At 40.3% G+C, this 12,703-nt stretch overlaps 7 non-coding genes across 7 annotated transcripts; 6 read left to right on the forward strand and 1 right to left on the reverse strand.

Moving 5' to 3' along the window:
* The first annotated feature begins 355 nt into the window (after positions 1-355).
* trnar-ucg lies at positions 356-428 on the forward strand. The gene has a single exon. It is a non-coding gene; the product is annotated as a tRNA-Arg (tRNA).
* A 3,406-nt stretch (positions 429-3,834) lies between these two features.
* On the forward strand, positions 3,835-3,907 carry trnar-ucg. Its single transcript has one exon. It is a non-coding gene; the product is annotated as a tRNA-Arg (tRNA).
* Positions 3,908-4,936: 1,029 nt separating this feature from the next.
* trnar-ucg lies at positions 4,937-5,009 on the forward strand. Its single transcript has one exon. It is a non-coding gene; the product is annotated as a tRNA-Arg (tRNA).
* A 1,803-nt stretch (positions 5,010-6,812) lies between these two features.
* trnai-aau lies at positions 6,813-6,886 on the reverse strand. Its single transcript has one exon. It is a non-coding gene; the product is annotated as a tRNA-Ile (tRNA).
* Positions 6,887-7,151: 265 nt separating this feature from the next.
* Positions 7,152-7,224, forward strand: trnar-ucg. Its single transcript has one exon. It is a non-coding gene; the product is annotated as a tRNA-Arg (tRNA).
* Positions 7,225-10,328: 3,104 nt separating this feature from the next.
* Positions 10,329-10,401, forward strand: trnar-ucg. The gene has a single exon. It is a non-coding gene; the product is annotated as a tRNA-Arg (tRNA).
* Positions 10,402-11,736: 1,335 nt separating this feature from the next.
* trnar-ucg lies at positions 11,737-11,809 on the forward strand. The gene has a single exon. It is a non-coding gene; the product is annotated as a tRNA-Arg (tRNA).
* The last annotated feature ends 894 nt before the right edge of the window (positions 11,810-12,703 follow it).

Raw genomic sequence — 12,703 nt, forward strand, 5'->3', positions numbered from 1 at the left:
CTGTTACATCTGTTACAAACAACTGGCCAGTATGGGGCTTGAACCCATGACCTTGGCGTTATTAGCACCACGCTCTGACCATCTGAGCTAACCGGCCACGTAAGTAGTGAGGATCAACTCCATTTATTTCTCCAGTGTTCATTTTGCACAGGGTGAACAACAGTGGAAGTGCAGTATGATGTGGTAAACGACTCACCATGCGTCTTTGAGATACACACACATACACATGGTGAAAAAAAATCTTAAATGAAGACAGATATTTTTTGGAGCAATCTTTCTGCCATGTTTTGTAATTCAGAGAAGCTTTTGTAAATGATTGAATTGCACTCCGCTAAACCTTAGAAGAGAAAAGTAAGACCGCGTGGCCAAATGGACAAGGCGTCTGACTTCGAATCAGAAGATTGAGGGTTCGAGTCCCTTCGTGGTTGAATGTCACTCAATTTACACTAATATCAACAGTTTAGTGCCTTAAGTAAAAACTGAAATGCAGGATGTGGTGTACACACAATGAAACAACAACACCAACAATTGACTAAACCCAAAACAAATCTTACAGCATGAAGTTGCCTATCTATTCCATATCTCAAGAGTTCAAGACCCTTTCTGCATTAAACTAGCATCTTATTGTTCACAACTTGGGTGGGATACTGGCAATAATAGTGAGAGAACAAACACACTGGTGCAGTTAGAAGTCACTCCATGCTGGATATTTCACCAAGTGAGCAATGTTTCTGACATTTTCTATAATTCGGAGAAGATTTTGTGGGCATTGCATCTGTTACAAACAACTGGCCAGTATGGGGCTTGAACCCATGACCTTGGCGTTATTAGCACCACGCTCTGACCATCTGAGGTAACCGGCCACGTAAGTAGTGAGGATCAACTCCATTTATTTCTCCAGTGTTCATTTTGCACAGGGTGAACAACAGTGGAAGTGCAGTATGATGTGGTAAACGACTCACCAAATGCGTCTTTGAGATATTTTGTACACACACATACACATGGTGAAAAAAAATCTTAAATGAAGTCAGATATTTTTTGGAGCAATCTTTCTGACTTGTTTTGTAATGCAGACAAGCTTTGTAAATGATTGCACATTTGCATCTGTTACATCTGTTACAAACAACTGGCCAGTATGGGGCTTGAACCCATGACCTTGGCGTTATAGCACCACGCCTGACCATCTGAGCTAACCACACGAGTATCTCTGAGATATTTTCACACACATACACATGGTGAAAAAAATCTTAAATGAAGACAGATATTTTTGGAGCAATCTTTCTGCCATGTTTTGTAATTCAGAGAACCTTTTGTAAATGATTGCACATTTGCATCTGTTACATCTGTTACAAACAACTGGCCAGTATGGGGCTTGAACCCATGACCTTGGCGTTATTAGCACCACGCTCTGACCATCTGAGCTAACCGGCCACGTAAGTAGTGAGGATCAACTGCATTTATTTCTCCAGTGTTCATTTTGCACAGGGTGAACAACAGCAGAAGTGCAGTATGATGTGGTAAACGACTCACCATGCGTCTTTGAGATATTTTGTACACACACATACACATGGTGAAAAAAAATCTTAAATGAAGACAGACTTTTTGGAGCAATCTTTCTGCCATGTTTTGTAATGCAGAGAAGCTTTTGTAAATGATTGCATTGTACTCCGCTAAACCTTACAAGAGAAAAGTAAGACCGCGTGGCCTAATGGACAAGGCTCTGACTTGAATCAGAAGATTGAGGTTCGAGTCCCTTCGTGGTTGAATGTCACCCAATTTACACTAATATCAGCAGTTTAGTGCCTTAAGTAAAACTGAAATGCAGCATGTGGTGTACCCACAACACCAACAATTGACTAAAACAAAACAAATCTTACAGTATGAAGTTGCCTATCTACTCCATATCTTAAGAGTTCAAGACCATCTTGAGATATTTTGTACATACAAATAGTGAAAAAATCTTAAATGAAGACAGATACTTTTGGAGCAATCTTACTGCCATGTTTTGTAATTGAGAAGGATTTGTAAATGATTGCACATTTGCATCTGTTACAAACAACTGGCCAGTATGGGGCTTGAACCCATGACCTTGGCGTTATTAGCACCACGCTCTGACCATCTGAGCTAACCGGCCACGTAAGTAGTGAGGATCAACTCCATTTATTTCTCCAGTGTTCATTTTGCACAGGGTGAACAACAGCGGAAGTGCAGTATGATGTGGTAAACGACTCACCATGCGTCTTTGAGATATTTTGTACACACACATACACATGGTGAAAAAAAATCTTAAATGAAGACAGATATTTTTTGGAGCAATCTTTCTGCCATGTTTTGTAATTCAGAGAAGCTTTTGTAAATGATTGCATTGCACTCCGCTAAACCTTAGAAGAGAAAAGAAAGACCGCGTGGCCTAATGGACAAGGCGTCTGACTTCGAATCAGAAGATTGAGGGTTCGAGTCCGTGGTTGAATGTCATTCAATTTACACTAATTTCAACAGTTTAGTGCCTTAAGTAAAACTGAAATGCAGGATGTGGTGTACACACAATGAAACAACAACACCAACAATTGACTAAACCCAAAACAAATCTTACAGTACGAAGTTGCCTATCTATTCCATATCTCAAGAGTTCAAGACCCTTTCTGCATTAAACTAGCATCTTATTGTTCACAACTTGGGTGGGATACTGGCAATAATAGTGAGAGAACAAACACACTGGTGCAGTTAGAAGTCACTCCATGCTGGATATTTCACCAAGTGAGCAATGTTTCTGACATTTTCTATAATTCAGAGAAGATTTTGTGGGCATTGCATCTGTTACAAACAACTGGCCAGTATGGGGCTTGAACCAATGACCTTGGCGTTATTAGCACCACGCTCTGACCATCTGAGCTAACCAGCCACGTAAGTACTGAGGATCAACTCCATTTATTTCTCCAGTGTTCATTTTGCACAGGGTGAACAACAGCGGAAGTGCAGTATGATGTGGAAAACGACTCACCATGCGTCTTTGAGATATTTTGTACACACACACACACATGGTGAAAAAATCTTAAATGAAGTCAGATATTTTTGGAGCAATCTTTCTGCCTTGTTTTTGTATGCAGAGAAGCTTTTGTAAACGATTGCACATTTGCATCTGTTACATCTGTTACAAACAACTGGTCAGTACGGGGCTTGAACCCATGACATTGGCGTTATTAGCACCACGCTCTGACCATCTGAGCTAACCGGCCACGTAAGTAGTAAGGATCAACTCCATTTATTTCTCCAGTGTTCATTTTGCACAGGGTGAACAACAGTGGAAGTGCAGTATGATGTGGTAAACGACTCACCATGCGTCTTTGAGATATTTTGTACACACACATACACATGGTGAAAAAATCTTAAATGAAGTCAGATATTTTTGGAGCAATCTTTCTGACTTGTTTTGTAATGCAGACAAGCTTTTGTAAATGATTGCACATTTGCATCTGTTACATCTGTTACAAACAACTGGCCAGTATGGGGCTTGAACCCATGACCTTGGCGTTATTAGCACCACGCTCTGACCATCTGAGCTAACCGCCACGTAAGTAGTGAGGATCAACTCCATTTATTTCTCCAGTGTTCATTTTGCACAGGGTGAACAACAGCGGAAGTGCAGTATGATGTGGTAAACGACTCACCATGCGTCTTTGAGATATTTTGTACACACACATACACATGGTGAAAAAAAATCTTAAATGAAGACAGATATTTTTTGGAGCAATCTTTCTGCCATGTTTTGTAATTCAGAGAAGCTTTTGTAAATGATTGAATTGCACTCCGCTAAACCTTAGAAGAGAAAAGTAAGACCGCGTGGCCAAATGGACAAGGCGTCTGACTTCGAATCAGAAGATTGAGGGTTCGAGTCCCTTCGTGGTTGAATGTCACTCAATTTACACTAATATCAACAGTTTAGTGCCTTAAGTAAAAACTGAAATGCAGGATGTGGTGTACACACAATGAAACAACAACACCAACAATTGACTAAACCCAAAACAAATCTTACAGCATGAAGTTGCCTATCTATTCCATATCTCAAGAGTTCAAGACCCTTTCTGCATTAAACTAGCATCTTATTGTTCACAACTTGGGTGGGATACTGGCAATAATAGTGAGAGAACAAACACACTGGTGCAGTTAGAAGTCACTCCATGCTGGATATTTCACCAAGTGAGCAATGTTTCTGACATTTTCTATAATTCGGAGAAGATTTTGTGGGCATTGCATCTGTTACAAACAACTGGCCAGTATGGGGCTTGAACCCATGACCTTGGCGTTATTAGCACCACGCTCTGACCATCTGAGGTAACCGGCCACGTAAGTAGTGAGGATCAACTCCATTTATTTCTCCAGTGTTCATTTTGCACAGGGTGAACAACAGTGGAAGTGCAGTATGATGTGGTAAACGACTCACCAAATGCGTCTTTGAGATATTTTGTACACACACATACACATGGTGAAAAAAAATCTTAAATGAAGTCAGATATTTTTTGGAGCAATCTTTCTGACTTGTTTTGTAATGCAGACAAGCTTTGTAAATGATTGCACATTTGCATCTGTTACAAACAACTGGCCAGTATGGGGCTTGAACCCATGACCTTGGCGTTATTAGCACCACGCTCTGACCATCTGAGCTAACCGGCCACGTAAGTAGTGAGGATCAACTCCATTTATTTCTCCAGTGTTCATTTTGCACAGGGTGAACAACAGCGGAAGTGCAGTATGATGTGGTAAACGACTCACCATGCGTCTTTGAGATATTTTGTACACACACATACACATGGTGAAAAAAAATCTTAAATGAAGACAGATATTTTTTGGAGCAATCTTTCTGCCATGTTTTGTAATTCAGAGAAGCTTTTGTAAATGATTGAATTGCACTCCGCTAAACCTTAGAAGAGAAAAGTAAGACCGCGTGGCCTAATGGACAAGGCGTCTGACTTCGAATCAGAAGATTGAGGGTTCGAGTCCCTTCGTGGTTAAATGTCACTCAATTTACACTAATATCAACAGTTTAGTGCCTTAAGTAAAAACTGAAATGCAGGATGTGGTGTACACAGAATGAAACAACAACACCAACAATTGACTAAACCCAAAACAAATCTTACAGTATGAAGTTGCCTATCTATTCCATATCTCAAGAGTTCAAGACCCTTTCTGCATTACACTAGCATCTTATAGTTCACAACTTGGGTGGGATACTGGCAATAATAGTGAGAGAACAAACACACTGGTGCAGTTAGAAGTCACTCCATGCTGGATATTTCACCAAGTGAGCAATGTTTCTGACATTTTCTATAATTCAGAGAAGATTTTGTGGGCATTGCATCTGTTACAAACAACTGGCCAGTATGGGGCTTGAACCCATGACCTTGGCGTTATTAGCACCACGCTCTGACCATCTGAGCTAACCGGCCACGTAAGTAGTAAGGATCAACTCCATTTATTTCTCCAGTGTTCATTTTGCACAGGGTGAACAACAGTGGAAGTGCAGTATGATGTGGTAAACGACTCACCAAATGCGTCTTTGAGATATTTTGTACACACACATACACATGGTGAAAAAAAATCTTAAATGAAGTCAGATATTTTTTGGAGCAATCTTTCTGACTTGTTTTGTAATGCAGACAAGCTTTTGTAAATGATTGCACATTTGCATCTGTTACATCTGTTACAAACAACTGGCCAGTATGGGGCTTGAACCCATGACCTTGGCGTTATTAGCACCACGCTCTGACCATCTGAGCTAACCGGCCACGTAAGTAGTGAGGATCAACTCCATTTATTTCTCCAGTGTTCATTTTGCACAGGGTGAACAACAGCGGAAGTGCAGTATGATGTGGTAAACGACTCACCATGCGTCTTTGAGATATTTTGTACACACACATACACATGGTGAAAAAAAATCTTAAATGAAGACAGATATTTTTTGGAGCAATCTTTCTGCCATGTTTTGTAATTCAGAGAAGCTTTGTAAATGATTGAATTGCACTCCGCTAAACCTTAGAAGAGAAAAGTAAGACGCGTGGCCAAATGGACAAGGCGTCTGACTTGAATCAGAAGATTGAGGTTCGAGTCCCTTCGTGGTTGAATGTCACTCAATTTACACTAATATCAACAGTTTAGTGCCTTAAGTAAAAACTGAAATGCAGGATGTGGTGTACACACAATGAAACAACAACACCAGCAATTGACTAAACCCAAAAACATTCTTACAGCATGAAGTTGCCTATCTATTCCATATCTCAAGAGTTCAAGACCCTTTCTGCATTAAACTAGCATCTTATTGTTCACAACTTGGGTGGGATACTGGCAATAATAGTGAGAGAACAAACACACTGGTGCAGTTAGAAGTCACTCCATGCTGGATATTTCACCAAGTGAGCAATGTTTCTGACATTTTCTATAATTCGGAGAAGATTTTGTGGGCATTGCATCTGTTACAAACAACTGGCCAGTATGGGGCTTGAACCCATGACCTTGGCGTTATTAGCACCACGCTCTGACCATCTGAGCTAACCGGCCACGTAAGTAGTAAGGATCAACTCCATTTATTTCTCCAGTGTTCATTTTGCACAGGGTGAACAACAGTGGAAGTGCAGTATGATGTGGTAAACGACTCACCATGCGTCTTTGAGATATTTTGTCACACACACATACACATGAGAAAAAATGTTAAATGAAGACAGATATTTTTTGGAGCAATCTTTCTGCCATGTTTTGTAATTCAGAGAACCTTTACAAATGATTGCACATTTGCATCTGCTACATCTGTTACAACCAACTGGCCAGTATGGGGTTTGAACCCATGACCTTGGCGTTATTAGCACCACGCTCTGACCATCTGAGCTAACCGGCCACGTAAGTAGTGAGGATCAACTCCATTTATTTCTCCAGTGTTCATTTTGCACAGGGTGAACAACAGTGGAAGTGCAGTATGATGTGGTAAACGACTCACCATGCGTCTTTGAGATATTTTGTACACACACATACACATGGTGAAAAAAAATCTTAAATGAAGACAGATATTTTTTGGAGCAATCTTTCTGCCATGTTTTGTAATTCAGAGAAGCTTTTGTAAATGATTGCATTGCACTCCGCTAAACCTTAGAAGAGAAAAGTAAGACCGCGTGGCCTAATGGACAAGGCGTCTGACTTCGAATCAGAAGATTGAGGGTTCGAGTCCCTTCGTGGTTGAATGTCACTCAATTTAAACTAATATCAACAGTTTAGTGCCTTAAGTAAAAACTGAAATGCAGGATGTGGTGTACACACAATGAAACAACAACACCAACAATTGACTAAACCCAAAACAAATCTTACAGTACGAAGTTGCCTATCTATTCCATATCTCAAGAGTTCAAGACCCTTTCTGCATTAAACTAGCATCTTATTGTTCACAACTTGGGTGGGATACTGGCAATAATAGTGAGAGAACAAACACACTGGTGCAGTTAGAAGTCACTCCATTCTGGATATTTCACCAAGTGAGCAATGTTTCTGACATTTTCTATAATTCAGAGAAGATTTTGTGGGCATTGCATCTGTTACAAACAACTGGCCAGTATGGGGCTTGAACCCATGACCTTGGGGTAATTAGCACCACGCTCTGACCATCTGAGCTAACCGGCCACGTAAGTATTGAGGATCAACTCCATTTATTTCTCCAGTGTTCATTTTGCACAGGGTGAACAACAGTGGAAGTGCAGTATGATGTGGTAAACGACTCACCATGCGTCTTTGAGATATTTTGTACACACATACACATGGTGAAAAAAAATCTTAAATGAAGACAGATATTTTTTGGAGCAATCTTTCTGCCATGTTTTGTAATTCAGAGAACCTTTTACAAATGATTGCACATTTGCATCTGCTACATCTGTTACAACCAACTGGCCAGTATGGGGCTTGAACCCATGACCTTGGCGTTATTAGCACCACGCTCTGACCATCTGAGCTAACCGGCCACGTAAGTAGTGAGGATCAACTCCATTTATTTCTCCAGTGTTCATTTTGCACAGGGTGAACAACAGCGGAAGTGCAGTATGATGTGGTAAACGACTCACCATGCGTCTTTGAGATATTTTGTACACACACATACACATGGTGAAAAAAAATCTTAAATGAAGACAGATATTTTTTGGAGCAATCTTTCTGCCATGTTTTGTAATTCAGAGAAGCTTTTGTAAATGATTGACAATTCGCTAAACCTTAGAAGAGAAAAGTAAGACCGCGTGGCCTAATGGACAAGGCGTCTGACTCGAATCAGAAGATTGAGGGTTCGAGTCCTTCGTGGTTGAATGTCACTCAATTTACACTAATATCAACAGTTTAGTGCCTTGAGTAAAAACTGAAATGCAGGATGTGGTGTACACACAATGAAACAACAACACCAACAATTGACTAAACCCAAACAAATCTTACAGTACAAAGTTCCTATCTATTCCATATCTGCATTAAACTAGCATCTTATTGTTCACAACTTGGTGGGATACTGGCAATAATAGTGAGAGAACAAACACACTGGTGCAGTTAGAAGTCATTCCATGCTGGATATTTCACCAAGTGAGCAATGTTTCTGACATTTTCTATAATTCAGAGAAATGGTATTGCATCTGTTACAAACAACTGGCCAGTATGCTGATTGAACCCATGACCTTGGCGTTATTAGCACCACGCTCTGACCATCTGAGCTAACCAGCCACGTAAGTAGAGCGCCTTGAGATATTTTGTACACACACATACACATGGTGAAAAAATCTTAAATGAAGACAGATATTTTTGGAGCAATCTTTCTGCCATGTTTTGTAATTCAGAGAACCTATGTAAATGATTGCACATTTGCATCTGTTACATCTGTTACAACCAACTGGCCAGTATGGGGCTTGAAGCCATGACCTTGGCGTTATTAGCACCACGCTCTGACCATCTGAGCTAACCGCCACGTAAGTAGTGAGGTCAACTCCATTTATTTCTCCAGTGTTCATTTTGCACAGGGTGAACAACAGCGGAAGTGCAGTATGATGTGGTAAACGACTCACCATGCGTCTTTGAGATATTTTGTACACACACATACACATGGTGAAAAAAATCTTAAATGAAGACAGATATTTTTGGAGCAATCTTTCTGCCATGTTTTGTAATTCAGAGAAGCTTTTGTAAAGGATTGCATTGCACCGCTAAACCTTAGAAGAGAAAAGAAAGACCGCGTGGCCTAATGGACAAGGCGTCTGACTTCAAATCAGAAGATTGAGGGTTTGAGTCCCTTCGTGGTTGAATGTCACTCAATTTACACTAATATCAACAGTTTAGTGCCTTAAGTAAAAACTGAAATGCAGGATGTGGTGTACACACAATGAAACAACAACACCAACAATTGACTAAACCCAAAACAAATCTTACAGTACGAAGTTGCCTTCTATTCCATATCTCAAGAGTTCAAGACCCTTTCTGCATTAAACTAGCATCTTATTGTTCACAACTTGGGTGGGATACTGGCAATAATAGTGAGAGAACAAACACACTGGTGCAGTTAGAAGTCACTCCATGCTGGATATTTCACCAAGTGAGCAATGTTTCTGACATTTTCTATAATTCAGAGAAATGGTATTGCATCTGTTACAAACAACTGGCCAGTATGGGGATTGAACCCATGACTTTGGCGTTATTAGCACCACGCTCTGACCATCTGAGCTAACCGGCCACGTAAGTAGTGAGGATCAACTCTATTTATTTCTCCAGTGTTCATTTTGCACAGGGTGAACAACAGGAAGTGCAGTATGATGTGGAAAACGACTCACCATGCGTCTTTGAGATATTTTGTACACACACATACACATGGTGAAAAAAATCTTAAATGAAGTCAGATATTTTTGGAGCAATCTTTCTGCCTTGTTTTGTATTGCAGAAAAGCTTTTGAAACGATTGCACATTTGCATCTGTTACATCTGTTACAAACAACTGGTCAGTACGGGCTTGAACCCATGACCTTGGCGTTATTAGCACCACGCTCTGACCATCTGAGCTAACCGGCCACGTAAGTAGTGAGGATCAACTCCATTTATTTCTCCAGTGTTCATTTTGCACAGGGTGAACAACAGTGGAAGTGCAGTATGATGTGGTAAACGACTCACCATGCGTCTTTGAGATATTTTGTACACACACACATACACATGGTGAAAAAAAATCTTAAATGAAGACAGATATTTTTTGGAGCAATCTTTCTGCCATGTTTTGTAATTCAGAGAAGCTTTTGTAAATGATTGCATTGCACTCCGCTAAACCTTAGAAGAGAAAAGTAAGACCGCGTGGCCTAATGGACAAGGCGTCTGACTTCGAATCAGAAGATTGAGGGTTCGAGTCCCTTCGTGGTTGAATGTCACTCAATTTACACTAATATCAGCAGTTTAGTGCCTTAAGTAAAAACTGAAATGCAGCATGTGGTGTACCCACAACACCAACAATTGACTAAGACCAAAACAAATCTTACAGTATGAAGTTGCCTATCTACTCCATATCTTAAGAGTTCAAGACCATCTTTGATATATCTTTGAGATATTTTGTACACACACATACACATAGTGAAAAAAATCTTAAATGAAGTCAGATATTTTTTGGAGCAATCTTTCTGCCATGTTTTGTAATGCAGAGAAGCATTTGTAAATGATTGCACATTTGCATCTGTTACAAACAACTTGCCAGTATGGTGCTTGAACCCATGACCTTGGCGTTATTAGCACCACGCTCTGACCATCTGAGCTAACCGGCCACGTAAGTAGTGAGGATCAACTCAATTTATTTCTCGAGTGTTCATTTTGCACAGGGTGAACAACAGTGTAAGTGCAGTATGATGTGGTAAACGACTCACCATGCGTCTTTGAGATATTTTGTACACACACATACACATGGTGAAAAAAAATCTTAAATGAAGACAGATATTTTTTGGAGCAATCTTTCTGCCATGTTTTGTAATTCAGAGAACCTTTTACAAATGATTGCACATTTGCATCTGCTACATCTGTTACAACCAACTGGCCAGTATGGGGCTTGAACCCATGACCTTGGCGTTATTAGCACCACGCTCTGACCATCTGAGCTAACCGGCCACGTAAGTAGTGAGGATCAACTCCATTTATTTCTCCAGTGTTCATTTTGCACAGGGTGAACAACAGTGGAAGTGCAGTATGATGTGGTAAACGACTCACCATGCGTCTTTGAGATATTTTGTACACACACACATACACATGGTGAAAAAAAATCTTAAATGAAGTCAGATATTTTTTGGAGCAATCTTTCTGCCATGTTTTGTAATGCAGAGAAGCTTTTGTAAATGATTGCACATTTGCATCTGTTACATCTGTTACAAACAACTGGCCAGTATGGGGCTTGAACCCATGACCTTGGCGTTATTAGCACCACGCTCTGACCATCTGAGCTAACCGGCCACGTAAGTAGTGAGGATCAACTCCATTTATTTCTCCAGTGTTCATTTTGCACAGGGTGAACAACAGCGGAAGTGCAGTATGATGTGGTAAACGACTCACCATGCGTCTTTGAGATATTTTGTACACACACATACACATGGTGAAAAAAAATCTTAAATGAAGACAGATATTTTTTGGAGCAATCTTTCTGCCATGTTTTGTAATTCAGAGAAGCTTTTGTAAATGATTGCATTGCACTCCGCTAAATCTTAGAAGAGAAAAGTAAGACCGCGTGGCCTAATGGACAAGGCGTCTGACTTCGAATCAGAAGATTGAGGGTTCGAGTCCCTTCGCGGTTGAATGTCACTCAATTTAAACTAATTTCAACAGTTTAGTGCCTTAAGTAAAAACTGAAATGCAGGATGTGGTGTACACACAATGAAACAACAACACCAACAATTGAATAAACCCAAAACAAATCTTACAGTACGAAGTTGCCTATCTATTCCATATATTAAGAGTTCAAGACCCTTTCTGCATTAAACTAGCATCTTATTGTTCACAACTTGGGTGGGATACTGGCAATAATAGTGAGAGAACAAACACACTGGTGCAGTTAGAAGTCACTCCATGCTGGATATTTCAGCAAGTGAGCAATGTTTCTGACATTTTCTATAATTCAGAGAAATGGTATTGCATCTGTTACAAACAACTGGCCAGTATGGGGATTGAACCCATGACATTGGCGTTATTAGCACCACGCTCTGACCATCTGAGCTAACCGGCCACGTAAGTAGTGAGGATCAACTCCATTTATTTCTCCAGTGTTCATTTTGCACAGGGTGAACAACATTGGAAGTGCAGTATGATGTGGTAAACGACTCACCATGCGTCTTTGAGATATTTTGTACACACACACATACACATGGTGAAAACAAATCTTAAATGAAGACAGATATTTTTTGGAGCAATCTTTCTGCCATGTTTTGTAATTCAGAGAACCTTATGTAAATGATTGCACATTTGCATCTGTTACATCTGTTACAAACAACTGGCCAGTATGGGGCTTGAACCCATGACCTTGGCGTTATTAGCACCACGCTCTGACCATCTGAGCTAACCGGCCACGTAAGTAGTGAGGATCAACTCCATTTATTTCTCCAGTGTTCATTTTGCACAGGGTGAACAACAGCGGAAGTGCAGTATGATGTGGTAAACGACTCACCATGCGTCTTTGAGATATTTTGTACACA

Source organism: Hippoglossus stenolepis, chromosome 9 (genome assembly GCF_022539355.2).
Source record: "Hippoglossus stenolepis isolate QCI-W04-F060 chromosome 9, HSTE1.2, whole genome shotgun sequence".
NCBI classification, from domain to species: domain Eukaryota; kingdom Metazoa; phylum Chordata; class Actinopteri; order Pleuronectiformes; family Pleuronectidae; genus Hippoglossus; species Hippoglossus stenolepis.